The 17,845-nt window shown below is 35.5% G+C and overlaps 1 protein-coding gene across 1 annotated transcript in view; it reads right to left on the bottom strand.

Moving 5' to 3' along the window:
* The window catches only part of GPC5 (glypican 5), a 1,453,242-nt gene that overhangs the window by 196,484 nt on the left and 1,238,913 nt on the right, over positions 1 to 17,845 (bottom strand). The gene's annotated exons all lie outside the window — the stretch shown is intronic.

Below are 17,845 nucleotides of genomic sequence, written 5' to 3'. Positions count from 1 at the left end.
TCTGTCACCCAGGCTGGAGTGCAGTGGTGAGAGCATAGCTCATTGCAGTGTTACTCACTGCAGCGTTGAACACTTGGGCTCAAGCCATCCTCTGTCCTCAGACTTGTTAAAAGTAGCTGGGATTACGGATGCATGCCACCATGCATGGATACATTTTGTTTGTTTTTGTAGAAATGGAGTTCACCATATTGCCCAGGTTGGTCTCAAACTTCTGGCCTCAAGTGATCCTCCCACTTTGGCCTGTTTTTGCTATTATTGAAAGTTGACTGAACTTAGTTTAGGTAAATAATGAGCCAAATCAACCAAATGCAGTTCATAAATAGAAGTAGGCTAATTCATTTGAAAGAATAAAACAGCATGTTTGCGAGTGGGTGGGTATAAAAATAACTTGAATGTAAATAACAGAAAATCTGTTTCCTTGAATGTAGCCCATTGTTCCTGCCTCTCTATTGTGTACCTGGGCCCTGCCCTTCATCTTCGGCCTCCTGCCTGGAGAAAACTGCACCATGACACCACTAACTTCCACTAACTGGAATCTGCCTTTCCCTCCTCCCTCTCTCTCCTTCCTATCTCTACCCCAATTAAATCCCTAAACTTTGCTGATTAACCACTTAAACATCCTTTTAATTCATCCATTTTTTTCACTGTGTCTTTTCATTGCTAACTCTCTATTTGAAGTCACCTCACCTTTTTCTCAGAATGTCAACTATAATGGTCTAGCTGATCTCCCAGTCATTCCAGGCTTGTATCTGCCTAAACTACCTTCCAATCTGCCCCGTGCTATTTTCTAAACAACAAATTTTATCCTGTTGCTTCCCAACTTTAAACTCCTCAATGACTTGAAAATGCCTTCAGCGTATAGCTGAACACGATATAACTCTTTTTTTTCTGTAGCCTCATGTTTCCCTTTTCATTGTATATTTCATTGTATATTACAGTCATACTTCGAATTCCTTGAAGTCAGGGAAATTGTCTTATTCAAGGTTGTATTCCCAGAACCTAATACAGTGTTTGCTATGTAGCAGGTTTTCAAGGTAATTTTTATTTTAAATTTCAGTTCGATGAGTTTAAATCAGATAAATATATGACTTTTTGGCATCCTGAGTCTATTTCTATTCTTTCATTTTAGAGTGTAAGTAAGCTTAGGCTACTATGAGAGTTACTTGAAAACTGTTATCCAGATCCTCAGGAGGTTGAAATTCTGGTAATAGAAGCATCTGGTCCGTTGTCGGTTCTAATTTTGCTCAACCCAAACAGGCAGATAGAAATACTTGCTAATAAAGGCTGACTCTTGATACTCCAAAAGTGGCAATCGAACAGGTGTGGTGGCTTACACCTATAATCCCAGCACTTTGGGAGGCCAAGGGTGGGGAGGGTGGATCACCAGAGGTCAGGAGTTCGAAACCATCCTGGCCAACATGGTGAAACCCCATCTCTACTAAAAATACAAAAATTAGCTGGGCATGGTGGCAGATGCCTGTAATCCCAGCTACTCAGGAGGCTAAGGCAAGAGAATCACTTGAACCCAGGAAGCGGAGTTTGTAGTGAGTCGAGATTGTGCCATTGCACGCCAGCCTGGGTGACAAGAGTAAGACTCTGTCTCAAAAAAAAGCAATCAACTCTTCATTTCCAGAATATTACAAAAAACGTTTGCCGGTGGATGAGAACAGATCTGGTACTGTATTTTATTCTGTATATATTTCCTTGGACTGCTGTAACAAATTACCACAAACTTAGTGGCTTCAAACAACATATATTTATTCTCTTGTGTTCTGGAGTCTGAACATTTGAAATGAAGGTGTGGATAGGATTGGCTCCTTCTGAGGGCTCTGAGGGAAAATCTAACTCAGGCTTCTTCCCTAGTTTTTGGTGGTTGCCAGCAATCTTTGGTACTCTTGCCAGTGGCAACCTAATTCCAACCTCTGTCCCCATCTATAAACGCATCTCTTCCATGTGTCTGTGTCTGTCTCCAAATTTCCCTCTTCTTATAAGAACATCAGTCATATTGGATTTCAGATCTTTAGCGATCCAGTGTAAATTCATCTTAAATTTATTACATTTGAAAATGCTCTGTTTTCAAATAAAGTCACATTCACAGGGCTCAGGTAGAAATGAAATTTGGGGGATACATTTACTTCTACTTTTTTTGTGATGAATACAAGGTAAAAAGAGTAGAGTATAAAAATAAAATTACAAAACTATTTTTAACATGGCATGAGAATATTATTTTCAATGAATCATGTTTGTTAAACTATTTCCATAAAAAAGTGACAAAATCCAAAATTGTAATAAATGTTTAACAGCTAGTTAAATACAGGATCCTGAATCACTGACTGACAGAATTATTCTCTCAAATTAGAAATATAGAAATGATCAAGTGTAATTTAATATTTTTTTTTCTGATACATGGTCATCCTATATCAGCACTAGGCAGTCTCCTAGTTAAGCCTTTCCTTAACAGTAATGGTAAATACTAATAAAATACGCCTTATCAAATGGAATTATTTTGTGTTCATGGAAGTCAAACAATTTGTGAATAAGGACTCTATCTGGCAACTCAGGAAAACCATTTGTATTGCTTCATTTAGAAGAGGAAATGGAAATATTGAGTTATAAGAGAAGATAACAGTTTTTTTTTAAAAAAACAATCTTTACATCATGATTATTAGAAGCTGTGACACTCCCCTATGATGAGGCACTTAAACATTTTAAGGTATTAATTCACAATATTGAGATATCAATTTGCACTTTTTGGAAGGCAAAAATTTAAAAAGTGCAATCGCGGAATAATTTACAATGAATAGCAAAAGTATTGTGAATGGACTGAAACATTCAACAAAGATCTATTTAGTACTGACTTGTGCAAGGCACTGTTCTATTTGTGGGAGATAGTGCGAGAAACAGAGGGATAAAAGTGAGGCTGTCTTGCAACTTGCATTGCCCTAGTCATGTTGAATATTCTCCACCTGCTCCTCTGGCTTCACTTCTCATACTTCACTGAGCTTTGAGCTCTGGGCACTGACTAAGTACTGCTTCACTCTGTATGCTTTGACCAACAAAAGGCAAAGACAGCAGATCAGAAGTTGGAGGAGAGATCAATCTGAGTGTGATTTCTCAGGATCCTTCCCTGCTGAGGCATAGCTTGGCAGTGCCTGATTTCTGCTACTTAAGGCCACAGAAATTACACATCTAATTGGTTCAAGTGTCTGTTCCTTACCCTTGCTCCTTTAGACAATGGAAATAGCTTTCGTCCATCTAGCTTTCTTGTAACTTGTGAAATTCTTGAAAACTGCTTACATATTTATAAATAGCCATTTTGCTACATTCTCTTTAATTATCCCCTTTGAATATGCCTTCTATTTCCTAAAGAATCTTAAGTGATGCATGGGGTTAGAAAGGAAGTACAAATACATGAGATATTTGAAAAAAAAAGACATTTTAGCAGATGCTGTTAGCAACCCATCGGTATCTCCCTGGCTTTCACCATTCTTGGGTATGCTCCCTATCAACAACTCTTCAACTGAGCACTCTCTTTGGCTGCGACAGTTTGCCAGGCTTAAAGATAAAGTAGATTGGGCATGCTAGAAACTAATGCATTCCTTCCACTTCCTTCCCCAAAGCAGCCATCAACCAATAACTGTCAGATGGTATGGACCAAATTCTAAGCTTCTTGGAACCTTGGTTGGAACTACTCTGGGTCATATTCACCCTATCATTCTGAGTTTCCTACTGATCCTAGGCACCTTGTGCCCACAGCAGTACGCTGCTTGATAACAAACCTTTTATTGGCTTACTTTCTTCCCTCCCATATTTTTCCACTCCAGTGTTGGTGATTCCTAGGATTACCTCAGCAAATACACATTCTAGTCTCTCACACATATATACACACACCCATACAAACACTACACAAACTCACATTCTTGTGCAATAGTAAGCTCTGGAAGGTTCTGAGGAGAGGAGAGATGCACACTTTTTAGGCTACAATGGGCCCACTCTGGACATTGTGTTGACTCACAGATTTGAAGGGTTGTGAGGGCAGACACACTGAGACTCTTTAGGGAGGTTAATTCATCTATAACACTAGTAGACCATTGCAAGAATCTAGAGGAAAGATGATAAAGGATTGCATTTTTGCCATGATGCTATGATGAGATTGCTTTTTAGATCATCTGATCAATATTTATTAAAATATATTATGTATCAGTATCTATACTAGAAATTAGCAAGAAGGATACGGTCCTCATTTTAGAGGTAACGACATTGAGATTAGGAAAGTAAAATAAAATATGCAAAATCTCAGATACACAGTCCAAATCTGCCCAGAGCTTTACCCTTTCCACCACACTGTCAGGAAGGTTGCCACACACCAGACTGAGTTGAGAGGTAAAGGTGGAAGACAGCCTGCAGTGAACCGACAGAGAAAAACTACATAGTTTTCTCTACATAGGAAGTAGAAATGATGAAATCAGGAAATTTGGCAGAAAAAAAATATGGGGTAACTAAAAGGCATAAGGTAGCTTTTTATCTTTTTTTTTTATTATACTTTAAGTTTTAGGGTACATGTGCACAATGTGCAGGTTAGTTACATATGTATACATGTGCCATGCTGGTGTGCTGCACCCATTAACTCGCCATTTAGCATTAGGTATATCTCCTAATGCTATCCCTCCCCACTCCCCCAACCCCACAACAGTCCTCAGAGTGTGATGTTCCCCTTCCTGTGTCCATGTGTTTTCATTGTTCAATTCCCATCTATGAGTGAGAACATGCGGTGTTTGGTTTTTTGTCCTTGCGATGGTTTACTGAGAATGATGATTTCCAATTCCATCCATGTCCCTACAAAGGACGTGAACTCATCATTTTTTATGGCTGCATAGTATTCCATGGTGTATATGTGCCACATTTTCTTAATCCAGTCTATCATTGTTGGACATTTGGGTTGGTTCCAAGTCTTTGCTATTGTGAATAGTGCCACAATAAACATATGTGTGCATGTGTCTTTATAGCAGCATGATTTATAGTCCTTTGGGTATATACCCAGTAATGGGATGGCTGGGTCAAATGGTATTTCTAGTTCTAGATCCCTGAGGAATTGCCACACTGACTTCCACAATGGTTGAACTAGTTTACAGTCCCACCAACAGTGTAAAAGTGTTCCTATTTCTCCACATCCTCTCCAGCACCTGTTGTTTCCTGACTTTTTAATGATTGACATTCTAACTGGTGTGAGATGGTGTCTCATTGTGGTTTTGATTGGCATTTCTCTGATGGCCAGTGATGATGAGCATTTTTTCGTGTGTCTTTTGGCTGCATAAATGTCTTCTTTTGAGAAGTGTCTGTTCATATCCTTTGCCCACTTTGTGATGGGGTTGTTTGTTTTTTTCTTGTCAATTTGTTTGAGTTCGTTGTAGATTCTGGATATTAGCCCTTTGTCAGATGAGTAGGTTGTGAAAATTTTCTCCCATTTTGTAGGTTGCCTGTTCACTCTGATGGTAGTATCTTTTGCTGTGCAGAAGCTCTTTAGTTGAATTAGATCCCATTTGTCAATTTTGGCTTTTGTTGTCATTGCTTTTAGTGTTTTAGACATGAAATCCTTGCCCATGCCTATGTCCTGAATGGTAATGCCTAGGTTTTCTTCTAGGGTTATTATGGTTTTAGGTCTAACGTTTAAGTCTTTAATCCATCTTGAATTAATTTTTGCATAAGGTGTAAGGAAGGGATCCAGTTTCAGCTTTCTACATATGGCTAGCCAGTTTTCCCAGCACCATTTATTACATAGGGAATCCTTTCCCCATTGCTTGTTTTCCTCAGGTTTGTCAAAGATCAGATAGTTGTAGATATGCGGCGTTATTTCTGAGGGCTCTGTTCTGTTCCATTGATCTATATCTCTGTTTTGGTACCAGTACCATGCTGTTTTGGTTACTGTAGCCTTGTAGTATAGTTTGAAGTCAGGTAGCGTGATGCCTCCAGCTTTGTTCTTTTGGCTTAGGATTGACTTGGCGATGTGAGCTCTTTTTTGGTTCCATATGAACTTTAAAGTAGTTTTTTCCAATTCTGTGAAGAAAGTCATTGGTAGCTTGATGGAGATGGCATTGAATCTATAAATTACCTTGGGCAGTATGGCCATTTTCACGATATTGATTCTTCCTACCCATGAGCAAGGAATGTTCTTCCATTTGTTTGTATCCTCTTTTATTTCCTTGAGCAGTGGTTTGTAGTTCTCCTTGAAGAGGTCCTTCACATCCCTTGTAAGTTGGATTCCTAAGTATTTTATTCTCTTCGAAGCAATTGTGAATGGGAGTTCACTCATGATTTGGCTCTCTGTTTGTCTGTTAGCTTTTTTGTTTTATTTTGTTTTCTTATTTTCCTCTTTAACCTGAGAGAAACCTATTCTTGTTTACATGCCTAGCAAAAAGAAGCATTGGAGAAGACACTTGATGTCACATTAATGAAAGGGAATAATGGATTAAGGAAAGCTTGGTAGCAAAAAAGAAGTTAAAATATGTCTAAGAAAAGTATTTTAAACCATAAATAACTTGTAAGTATCTGCAAATATATGTTTATTATAAAATATTCAAATAAGAGAATTGTATAGAAAAAACCCTATGCCCACATTTACCCCATTTTCTACAACCCTCAATATTATTGCTATCTTTAAAGTAACCACACTTTAGTGTGTACCTCTTCAAAAATTTGGGTATATGCCTATGTGTTCACATTTTTGCATAAAGTGGGTCACAACAATGCAATATTTTTGCAATTTGCTTTTTTTTACATAATGTATTCTTGACGTTCTTCCATATCAGTACATGTGAATCTAATTATATTCTTATTAGTTTAATTATAGCATCAGCTGCATAATTATACTACTTTAATTATCAATCACATTTTAAATTTCTTTTTAATAAACTTTTAATTTTGAAACAGTTTTAGATTTACCAAAAAATTACTAAGCTAGTACAGAGACTTCTATACAGCCCACATCAAATTTCTCTATTTATTAACATTTTTCATTAGTATGGTACATTCTTTACAATTAATGAATCAATATTGATATATTATTAACTGAAGCCCACACTTTATTCAGATTTCCTTAGTTTTTCTGTGGCAACCTCTTTCTGTTCCAGGATCCCAACCACAATCGTATATTCCATTTGGCTCTCATGTCTCTATAGGCTCCTCTTGGCTGTGACACTTTTGCAGATCTTCATGTTATTGATGACCGTGATAGTTCTGAGAAGTACTTGTTAGGTATTTTGTAGAATGCCCCTCAGTTTGGATTTGATTGATGTTTCTCTCATGATTAGACTGAGGTTATGTGTTCTGGAGAAGACCACAGTGGAAAAGTACCATTTTCATCACACCATTTCAATGACGTATTAGCAACAAGGCATATGGCTGTTGATTTTCACCTTGATCACTTGGCTGGGGTAGTGTTTGTCAAATTTCTCCACAGCAAAGTAACTCTATTTTTTTTTTCCAAATTTTATATGGTGTATTGATCAGGTCTCTCTTAGAGGGATAGAACTTATAGGATAGATATACATATATATAAAGGGGAGTTTATTAAGTATTAGCTCACAAGATCACAAGGTCCCATAGTATTCCCATGGAATACTATGCAACCATAAAAAGGAATGAGATCATGTCCTTTGCAGGGCCATGGATGAAGCTGGAAGCCATCATCCTCAGCAAAGTAACACAGGAACAGAAAACCAAACACCACATGTTCTCACTCATAAATGGGAGTTGAACAATAAGAACACATGGACACAGGGAGGGGAACAACACACACCAGGACGAGGGGAGGAAACTTAGAGGATGGGTTAATAGATGCAGCAAACCACCATGGCGCACGTATGCCTATGCAACAAACCTCCACGTTCTGCACATGTATCTCAGAACTTAAAGTAAAATTTTAAAAAATTAATAAAAGGAAACCCTAAAAGAAAAATTTCACGGTATACCAACAATTATTATTCACACAAAAGGTATGCTGTCTTTTTTTAAGTCCATTAATGGGCAAAATCTCCATAGCGACTTTCATAAACATATGCACATTTTAATTTATCAGGTTTATTTTTCCCAGAAGGTCTTAAACTATTCAAGCATGAGCTCTATTATTATGTGGTTTTTCAAGAATATCTGGCCTGTATATGCACTGCGTTTCCATCATAGAACCTAATACTGATTTACAATTGATGCCTTAGTACTAGTATTCGTAACACAATTATTAAAATATTAAATTTGAACTAAAATTCGTAACATGTCAAAAATATTTGGAAGCATGTGTGTATTAAGTGAAATTTTCATTTGCAGGCCATTTGCTCTGGAAATCACTGAAAACAGAGACATTTCTGAGGGCAGAATCCTATAGTGGGTGAAGGGACTTTCCTTGTATAATTATATTTGCAAGATATCAAATGGAAAATGAGTCCTTTTGCTGTTTCGTTTGTTATCCTGAAAGCGTATGGCATTGACTTCAAAATGCTATAGGCTTTGAAAAATTCAAAACCCTAAATGATCAGCATTCCTGCCTGACATATAAACAATAATAACACTGAAGAATTAGATATATTGTATACTCAGTGAAAAATGAAAAATAACAGATGTAAGTAAAATCTATGATACTAACCTACATTGACAGTAAAATCTTACAGGTGAACTTATGATGAGAAACAACAACAAAAATCCCTCAAATCAACATTGAGTCTTTATATTTAAAGCTCTACATGTTTTTCTAAATAATAAGACTAATCCATCAATTGTGAATATTTTTGAGGCATAAAATGAGTACAATGGACATGCCTAGCCTAGCATTTTTAAATTATTCAAAGTATTGCCAATAATTAAAGACAATAATCATAAACTAAAGTCATAGAGTTTCAAAGTTTAAGGAAATTAGGTTTTAAGAGTAATAAACTGTTTACTGATAGGGAGAATAATAAATTCCATTATTACTGTCTTACTTTACTGACAAGGAGAGAGACACCAATGAACCAAGTTTGTTTTACAAAATTACAAGCAGGTGGTTGCTTGGCCAGGAGGATAATCTAAATTTGATTCATATCAGGGACTGTTTGCTTTTTTCTCTACTAAAAAGTTTATTTCAAAGACATTTTGTTATCCCTTGTAATTCTACTTGGAACTGGTCCATTTAGCAGAAAAGTAAATTATACTTATCATGACTTTAAAATAAACAATGAGTGCCATACCATTGGCAGTTTATGCATTATGATTTGAAACTCAATGCCAATTTTAAAACACAATTTTATAGACAATCAAAAATTACCAAGGATTTCAGTGGAGATATACAAATAGAGTTTTGTGTTAAATAAACATAAAGCAATGTGAATAACAAAAGCATCACTTACCATGATGGACAGATTTATTATTGGCAAGAATCAAATTATTGAAGAGAGCTTATAGGGGAAGCCAATAGCTATCTGAATTTCCTATAAAACTCCACAGCAACTAAACAAAAACTGATGGAATAATTTAAGTTGAACTTGGATTAAATGTTAACATGTATCCTAATGTCAGCAACAAGATTGTGGAAATAAATGTTTGTGGTTTTCAGTTTTCTTATTAATTTAGAAATATGCCATTGTCTGCTTTGGATTAGCGAGGAAATAGAGTGCATTTTCTGGATATTGTTGTAATATATCAACAACATTCAGCAAAATCTTCAGCTTTAAAGACCACTATTACACATGAAGGCAGAAGGAAACCTGTTGCATACTGAAGGTTCTAGCTGGTGATTATAGACACTTAAATCCTCTTGCCTGATGAATAACCACCCTCCATGAGAAGGCACTCCTATTGGAAGCTCACATGTAATGCTGTTAAAGGAAAGTTACGTCTAATGAGCAATTCAGAGCCACTCAGTTAACTCTGTTGTCAAAAAATGACATGCCCCAGTTTGATCCTCCCTTCATTCAACAAAACTGAACACTAAATAGCATGATTTTAACAGGGATCAATGTTTTAATCTATATATAGAATAATTAGTAAAACGACAACTTGAGTTTTTTTCTATTAAATATATTAAAGACTGAATATAACTTTCTTAATGTCTGAAACAACAAATCTAGACATCTGCTTAGTTTGTAACTTAAGTAAAATGAGTTTAATTAGAAATTAAATAGTTGGACAAATCAAAATAGGGCAAAAACATTGAAATAACTGTAATTAATTTGGAAATATTTGATAGCAGAGGTGAATGGTGGCTACTCAAATAATTAAATCTGCTCTAGGAGGAGGCTTTACTTTGGTGATAAAATAGGAGAATAAAAGATGCCTAATATTGAATATCAGCAATTAGATTTCATATATTTTTATAAAATGATTAGTATGGTGCTGTCAGTATAAACTGAAGCATGTACCTTAAAATAACTCCAAAAGAATAGATGCATTGTAAAGACTGAGCAATGTTGTTATTTGACAAAACAAATAATGTATTGAAATTGGCTTCATTTGTAGCAACTCAGCATAATTCTATCTAATAAGGTGTATAGAGGATAAATGCAGAAATATCACAAAGCAAAGTAACTTCCTAGAACAAAGCCAGTTCTTTATGTTCTTACTGAAAATAATGAAGTAAAGATTATATATAATCATATATATATATATTTTAGATTATTAGTGATTATTTAGGAAAGGTTTCACAAGCATTTTAGGATATAAAATTACTTTATATCCTAAGAGAGACTATCATGTTTTATGCAATCAATATGCTCTCTAATAAGATTAACACATTTGGTTGCAGTACCATATAAATAATAATAATAATCTCCCCTCAGAACAAGACAAGATTTGTCATGTTTTCCTTTCATCATATTAGAGTCTGAAAAATGCCTGGACCCCTAACAGACACATTCAATAAATATTTGTTGAATGAATGAAAAAAATAGATATTCTATCATATATTCTACTTAAATTTCAATACAGTAAGAAGAGTTAAGAAGAGTTAGCTTCCATTATTCTCAATTAAAGATACCATGTGGCCTTTATGGCAGAAATGTCTCTTCAGAATATTTAGCCTTTGATTCTATAATGTACTCAAAACAATTTTTATGTTAATGTCTGAACTCTGGAACTCTATTATTATAATTGTATTTCAGATTAGAGTTCAAACTCTGCTTGAGGTTTGATTATCTCATGGGATTTTCTTGGTGTCCAGAATCAGAGCAGAACCAAGATTCCTTGTTATGTCTCCAACTGGAGAGGAGGAATTTTCTAGTTCCTGTCAACTGAGGGTGCTGCATTTATTCCTGGGCCCACGTAGGCAGCTTAGATTCAGCTTTTTGTGTGAAAACACACACAAATCTCATTGCCTGGCCCTGAAACAGGAGCGCTGACATCCAAGCACCTGGAGCATCTCAATACATGCAGAAATGCACTTGATAAAATTCAACATTGGTTAGTTATAGTTATAAAGATCTTAGCAAGTCAGAAAGATAAGGAACACTTTTAAGTTGACAAAGACTACGGTGAATATAATACCAAATTGTGAAAGACTGAGGAATATCCCCTAAGGTTGAAAACAAGGTAAGGATGTCTATTCTAACAATTTATATTCAACATTAGGCTGAGGTCTTAGTGAAAATAATAAGGGAAGAAAAAAAGATAGATGCATGCAGTCTGGGAAAAACAAAACTGTCTTTATTAACAGATGTTATACTTAGCTATTTAGAAAATCTCAAAAAGGCTACAGAAAAGCTAAATTGATTTAAATGTGAAATTTCCAAGGTCATAGAATGCCAGGTTAATATATATACACACACACACACACACACACACACACACACACACATGTTTATATATATTTACATATATATGTTTAGATATTTACATATATGTTTATACATATTTACATATATATGTTTATATATATAAAATCACACCCTTGTATATGAGCTAAAAACTGAAAATTGAAATTAAAAAACATAATACCATTTGCAATATATCAAAAACATGAAATTATTCAGAGTAGATCTAGTAAAATATAAGCAAGGTTTGTGTACTGGAAATTAAAAATCACTGATAAAAAAGTCAACATAAAAATAAAGCAAATAAAGCAATGGAGGGATACACCGTGTTTATGGAATAAAAGACTAAATATTATTTAAATCTCAATTCTACACAAATTGATTTATAAATTCAATTCAATCCCTATCAAAATCCCATCAGGTATTTTTGTTGAATTGACAAGCTAATTCTAAAACTTATATGAAAATGCAAACCTTGAGAATAATTAAAACAATATTTTAAAAGAACAAATGTGGAGGATTTATATGGTTTGATTTAAAGTCACACTATAAAGCTATAGTAAGAAAGATAGGGTTGCATTGAGATAAAGTAAGACTTAGATCAATGGAACAGAATATAGAGTCTAAACATAGATCCACACATATATAGTCAGCTAGTATTCTACAATGATTGATTTTCAATGGTGAAAGAAGAGACTCTTTACAAAAGATGCTTGAGTAACTTGGTGATCATATGAAAAAAGATGAGTGTTGATCTTCACCTTTCTTGTTATAAAAATATTAAGTTGAAATAGATCAGAGGCCTGAATGTAACATGTAAAACTCTAGAACTTCTAGAAGAAATATTTGAGAAAATCTTTATGAACATGGTTAGGAAAAGATTTCTTACATAAGGTGAGAAAACAGGATAAATAATAAAAATAAAAATTAGAAATATTGGACTTTATGAAAATTAAGAACTCTGCTCTTAAAAATCAGCATTAAGAAAATTAAAAGATAATCCACAGAATGGGAGAAAATATTTGCAAATCATATATCAGATAAGGAATTTGTATCCAGAATATACAAAGAATTCTTACAACTCAATATTAAGAAGCCAAACAATTTGATTAAAAAAATTAGGTAAAATATTTGAAAAGACACTTCACCAAAAACAATGATAGCGATAACAAATAAAAAGATGATCAACATTGTCAATCATTAGGGGAATGCAAATTAAAACCAAAAGGAAATATCATTTATTGGAACCTTCAATATAAAAATAAAGATAAGGTAACAAAACCATGTTCTGGTAAGGAAGAACAACCAAACTCTCATATGTTTTTGATGAGAATGTAAATTATTATAGCCACTTTGGAAAACAGATTAGCACTTTATGTTATAAATTCATACATGCACTTATTGTATGACTGAGCAATTCAATTTCTGGGTTTTTGTCAAGGAAAATGTAATACATATAAAGACAAGACTTACTTTAAAATGCATTATGCTAAGTAAAAAAGTTAGATTTAAAAAGCTTCTTCAAGCATGATTACATTTATATTAAATTATAGAAAACACAAAACTACAAGGACAAAAATTCATTTAAAGATTCCCAGTCAGGAGTTCGAGACCAGTGTGACCAACATAGTGAAATCCCATCTCTACTGAAAATACAGAAATTAGCCAGACATGGTGGTGGGCACCTGTAGTCCCAGCTGCTTGGGAGGCTGAGGCAGGAGAATCACTGGAACCTGGGAGGTGGAGGTTGCAGTGAGCTGAGATCGTGCCACTGTACTCCAGCCTGGGCCCAGAAGCTAGGCATGGTAGAAAGGAATTGACTTTAAAGGGGCACCAGAGGAGTTTCTGGCTGGGATTGTTTTAAAGTTTGAATGTAATAGGGCCTATGTAACTATGCTTTTATCAAAACTTGTTGAATTGTGCAAGTAGAATTAGTGAATGTCACCTTCTGAAATTCTACTACAATAAAGTTGAGTAAAAAGAGACTCCCAAACCTCTATTATTGAGAGCCTATGACTGAGTCATAAGTCCAACAAAGTTTACCTTATATGGTTCTCATTTTTCGTGCAATCTCATCTCCTTCCATTTTTTTTTTTTTACAATATCTGTGGGTTTCCATCTCCATTTATTTTCCATGAACTCCCAGCACTATGCAATTTTTATAATTCTCCACCATGTTAATTATAACAGAAAGCATTTTGCATTAGCTCAACTAACCATGTTCCAAAAACAGATGTTCTGTTTTATAGTGTACATGTATTGATTTATATATTAATATATTACAATTTTTCATGTATATATATTAATTCTCATGACAAAATTTTGAGTGACATAAAAGGATAGGAAGAGGAAAGTAAAGATCTACCTTTTTTCCCTCCAATCAAATCCTTCAACTGGGGTCAATTGCTGTTAATACATAGTTTCCTGAACATTTGCATAACTAGGGCAGTTGTACAGTAGGACAACATATCTTTTGTCACATGGCATTATGTCTTAGGGAATTTAACATGTCAGCTTATATAGACGGATTTCAATCTTGTGATTGTGACATGTACAAAATAGGGCAAATATACTGTAATTTGTTTAGTCATTTCTCTATTGTTGAACACTTACTAAGGAGTTTTCCAATTTTGCTAGTTTCCATTGCAGTGTCAACATAGATCCTATTAGATATTTGTTTCTAAAGCTAGCAGCAAAGGTACAGGTATTTACCTTGAGCTCACCTCTTATCTAAGTAAATAGCCTGTTAGGTAACGTGCCTGTGTATGAATAAAAACACATAGTAGAAATCAGCAAGGAAATCCTTCTTCTTAAACACTAGATGAGATTGTTTCAAGCTTTCAATGCACACTTTCTTAAAAATCCTCCTCAGGATTTTAACAAATTATCAGTAGGCTTATAATTTTGTAGTAATCTCCTCCTACCCCCCATGCTTCCTCTGATTTAACTTAGTTTCAAAATTATGCAACTGTTCCATGTGTAGGTTTCTTTTGCTAATTATTTTGGCCAGTCATATAACAAACACAGCATTTTCCTTAGTGTTCATAAAAACAAAATTCTTACACATGCTATGTGTGTTTTAACAGATCTTACTCAAGTTTTAAAGAGCCAGAAAAATGTGTATAACTGACCATTGTAGCACTGCAAACACCTAAAGTTGTGCGTTAGCCATCCTCCTTAAAATCATAAAGTCCCTTGGCCTGGTCTGGATTCTAGCTTCAGTCTCCTGTCATCTGTTGCAGACTGCATTTCTACTTCTCTTTTCACTTATTCTTCTTTTCTCTCTTCTCTGTTTGTTCTATTTCAGGAACAACAACAATAACAATAACATACTTCTCCCACTGCTCTACACGGAACATTTAAGCTCCCCTTGGCTAAACTAACTACAAATTTAACTCAACACACTTTGCAAACTCAAGGGCTGGGTAAAACATAAGTGTTTGAGTAGTAGCCCAGATGTAGTGGCCTACAAATGTCGGCAATTTGTAATGGCCTCACATGATTTAGTAGACAGACATGGTGTCCTCTTCAATCTCTATCTGGTTGAGGGAGAAGGGAGCTCACAGTCTAATAATGTACAGACCTATTGAGACACCAATGGACTACCAGGTAATGAAGAAGAGTCGAGGGAATACTGAGCAGGGTAGGAATAATTCTGCTTTGAGGTATTCCCAAAGACTGCCAAGAGGAGGCTATACCCAAAGATGAGTCACATGAGTCACAGGTGAGGATGGTTTTCTATGAAAGGTAGAAGCCCTGTAAATTTGAGAAGGAAAATACTCTGGGAGACATCTGCTACCCTGCTGATCAACAGTCTACTCAGTAAAATTTCACTAGTTATTTTTACTTCAACAATAAATCATCAACCTAATGTAGGTGGGCCCTACCATTCACAGTAAGTGCACACTACTGTTCAGGTAGACCCAAAGCACAGGAAAACCAGAAATAGTGCCATTGCCATTATATACCTACATTATATTACAATCCCTAGCTTCCATTTTTGAATTTTTTTTTTCTGTCAACACCAGCAGTGAAAAGGAGACTATGTGCACAGGTTAAACATGCTTTGAAGAGCTAGAAATCTGGTAACAGAAATAAGACAAAATTTCAGATCTGAGAATAATTTCAGTTGTCTATTTGATTGATCAGGAGTCATGGCACAGAAAGGAAAAAAATAAGGTAAAATTAAGGAATATGTCCAGATGAAAGAGAAGTATCACATGCCTGCCACTCCCTTTCTGCCCAAAGTGCCAACATCTCTTATGAAATAAATGCATTTTACTTTAGTTATAGAAAAGGATACTCTTGAACTAGGAACTGCATTTCTATGATACCTGGGAACAGAATAAAAAACATAACTACAAAAACTACAATATAAAAGCTACTGTAGAAACAGAAAATATGAGTCAAAGCATTTCAGCTGAAGAAATTCTTCCCCTCAAACCAATTGGGAAGTAAAATAAACTGCAATAAAACTCTCCAGACTGAATTAAATATCCTCAAATAAGCATCTGAAGATAATAAAATTCAAGAAATTTAACACTAAAGTAATATTTTCATCTAATCTATGTAGTTCATATTCCATGTCTAGAATCACATACTGCATTTAGTTTTTGTATCTCTTTCACCTTCTTTATTCTATCAGTGTTTCTCTGCCTTTCTTTATCATGGCATTGGGAGTTTTGAAAAATTCAGGCTAGTAATTTTACAGGATGTTTCTTCATTTCAGCTTGATTGATGTGTTCTCGTGATTAGACTTGGTTATACAGCTGCAAGTGGAATAATGTAGCAGTGATGTGGTGTCCTTCTCGGGGTACCATATCCCCAAATACAAGACATCTACATGCCTCTTATTGGTGAGGTTAATTTGCATCAAAAGGTCAAGGTGTCATTTGCATTCTCCACTGTTTAGTTAGTACTTTTCTCCTTGTAACGAATAGCAGTCTGTGATGACACACTTTGAGAACATGCAAGCAGCCTGCTTCTCATCCAGCTCTTCCCAAAGATAAGTATTCTCGTGATACTTCTTGCCTGAATTATTCTTTACCACCATGGTTGCAAATGGTATTCCCTGCCCCCATCCCCCCCTCCCCCGCCACCCCATTACTCCTCCTTTCACATGTATCAGCTGGCACACTAATTTAAAGTTCTATTTCACCTCTGCTTATTTATCCATTTATGTATGCATGTATCTGTTTGTTTGGTTATTATAATAGATGAATAGTTTCCCACTTTATTTAATCATCCTACTTTATTTAATCATTACAATCCATTGCAATCCTCATTGATTTTGATTCTCAAACTGTCCCTAGATTTGGTCAGTGGGAACCCCTTCAAGCTATTGCCTATTTCTTTTTCACATGCCCCCATTGTTTTCTTGAGCACTTCCTTTCTTTCTGGCACAAAAATGTGTTCCAGATTCATCATGTACCTTCTTTGTCACAGCCTTGGAACCAGACGTTTCTCCAAGAGGCTCTTGTTCCTTTCAGTAGGGACAGGTATTAAAAACCATCTGGGGCCGGGCACGATGGCTCACGCCTGTAATCCCAGCACTTTGGGAGGCCGAGGCGGGCGGATCACGAGGTCAGGAGATTGAGACGATCCTGGCTAACATGGTGAAACCCCGTCTCTACTAAAAATACAAAAAAATTAGCTGGGCGTGGTGGCAGGCACCTGTAGTCCCAGCTACTCGGGAGGCTGAGGCAGGAGAAAGGCATGAACCTGGGAGGCGGAGCTTGCAGTGAGCCCAGATCGCGCCACTGCACTCCAGCCTGGGTGACAGAGCAAGACTCAGTCTCAAACAAAACAAAACAAAACAGAACAAAAAGCATCTGGGCAAAGTTCGCTTATGGGTCTCAAGGTATTAGTGCTTCTTTTGTGGGTAGAATTAGGAGAAAAATAATACATATATATGTATATACATACACATAGATACACACACGTGTGTGTATCTATGTATATACATACACATAGATACACACACGTGTGTGTATCTATGTATATACATACACATAGATACACACACGTGTGTGTATATATGTATATACATACACATAGATACACACACGTGTGTG

The sequence above is a fragment of the Pongo abelii genome, chromosome 14, assembly GCF_028885655.2.
Source record: "Pongo abelii isolate AG06213 chromosome 14, NHGRI_mPonAbe1-v2.0_pri, whole genome shotgun sequence".
Lineage (NCBI taxonomy): Eukaryota > Metazoa > Chordata > Mammalia > Primates > Hominidae > Pongo > Pongo abelii.
Note: the sequence above shows the minus strand (reverse complement) of the source record. Positions and strands in the feature narration are given on the sequence as shown.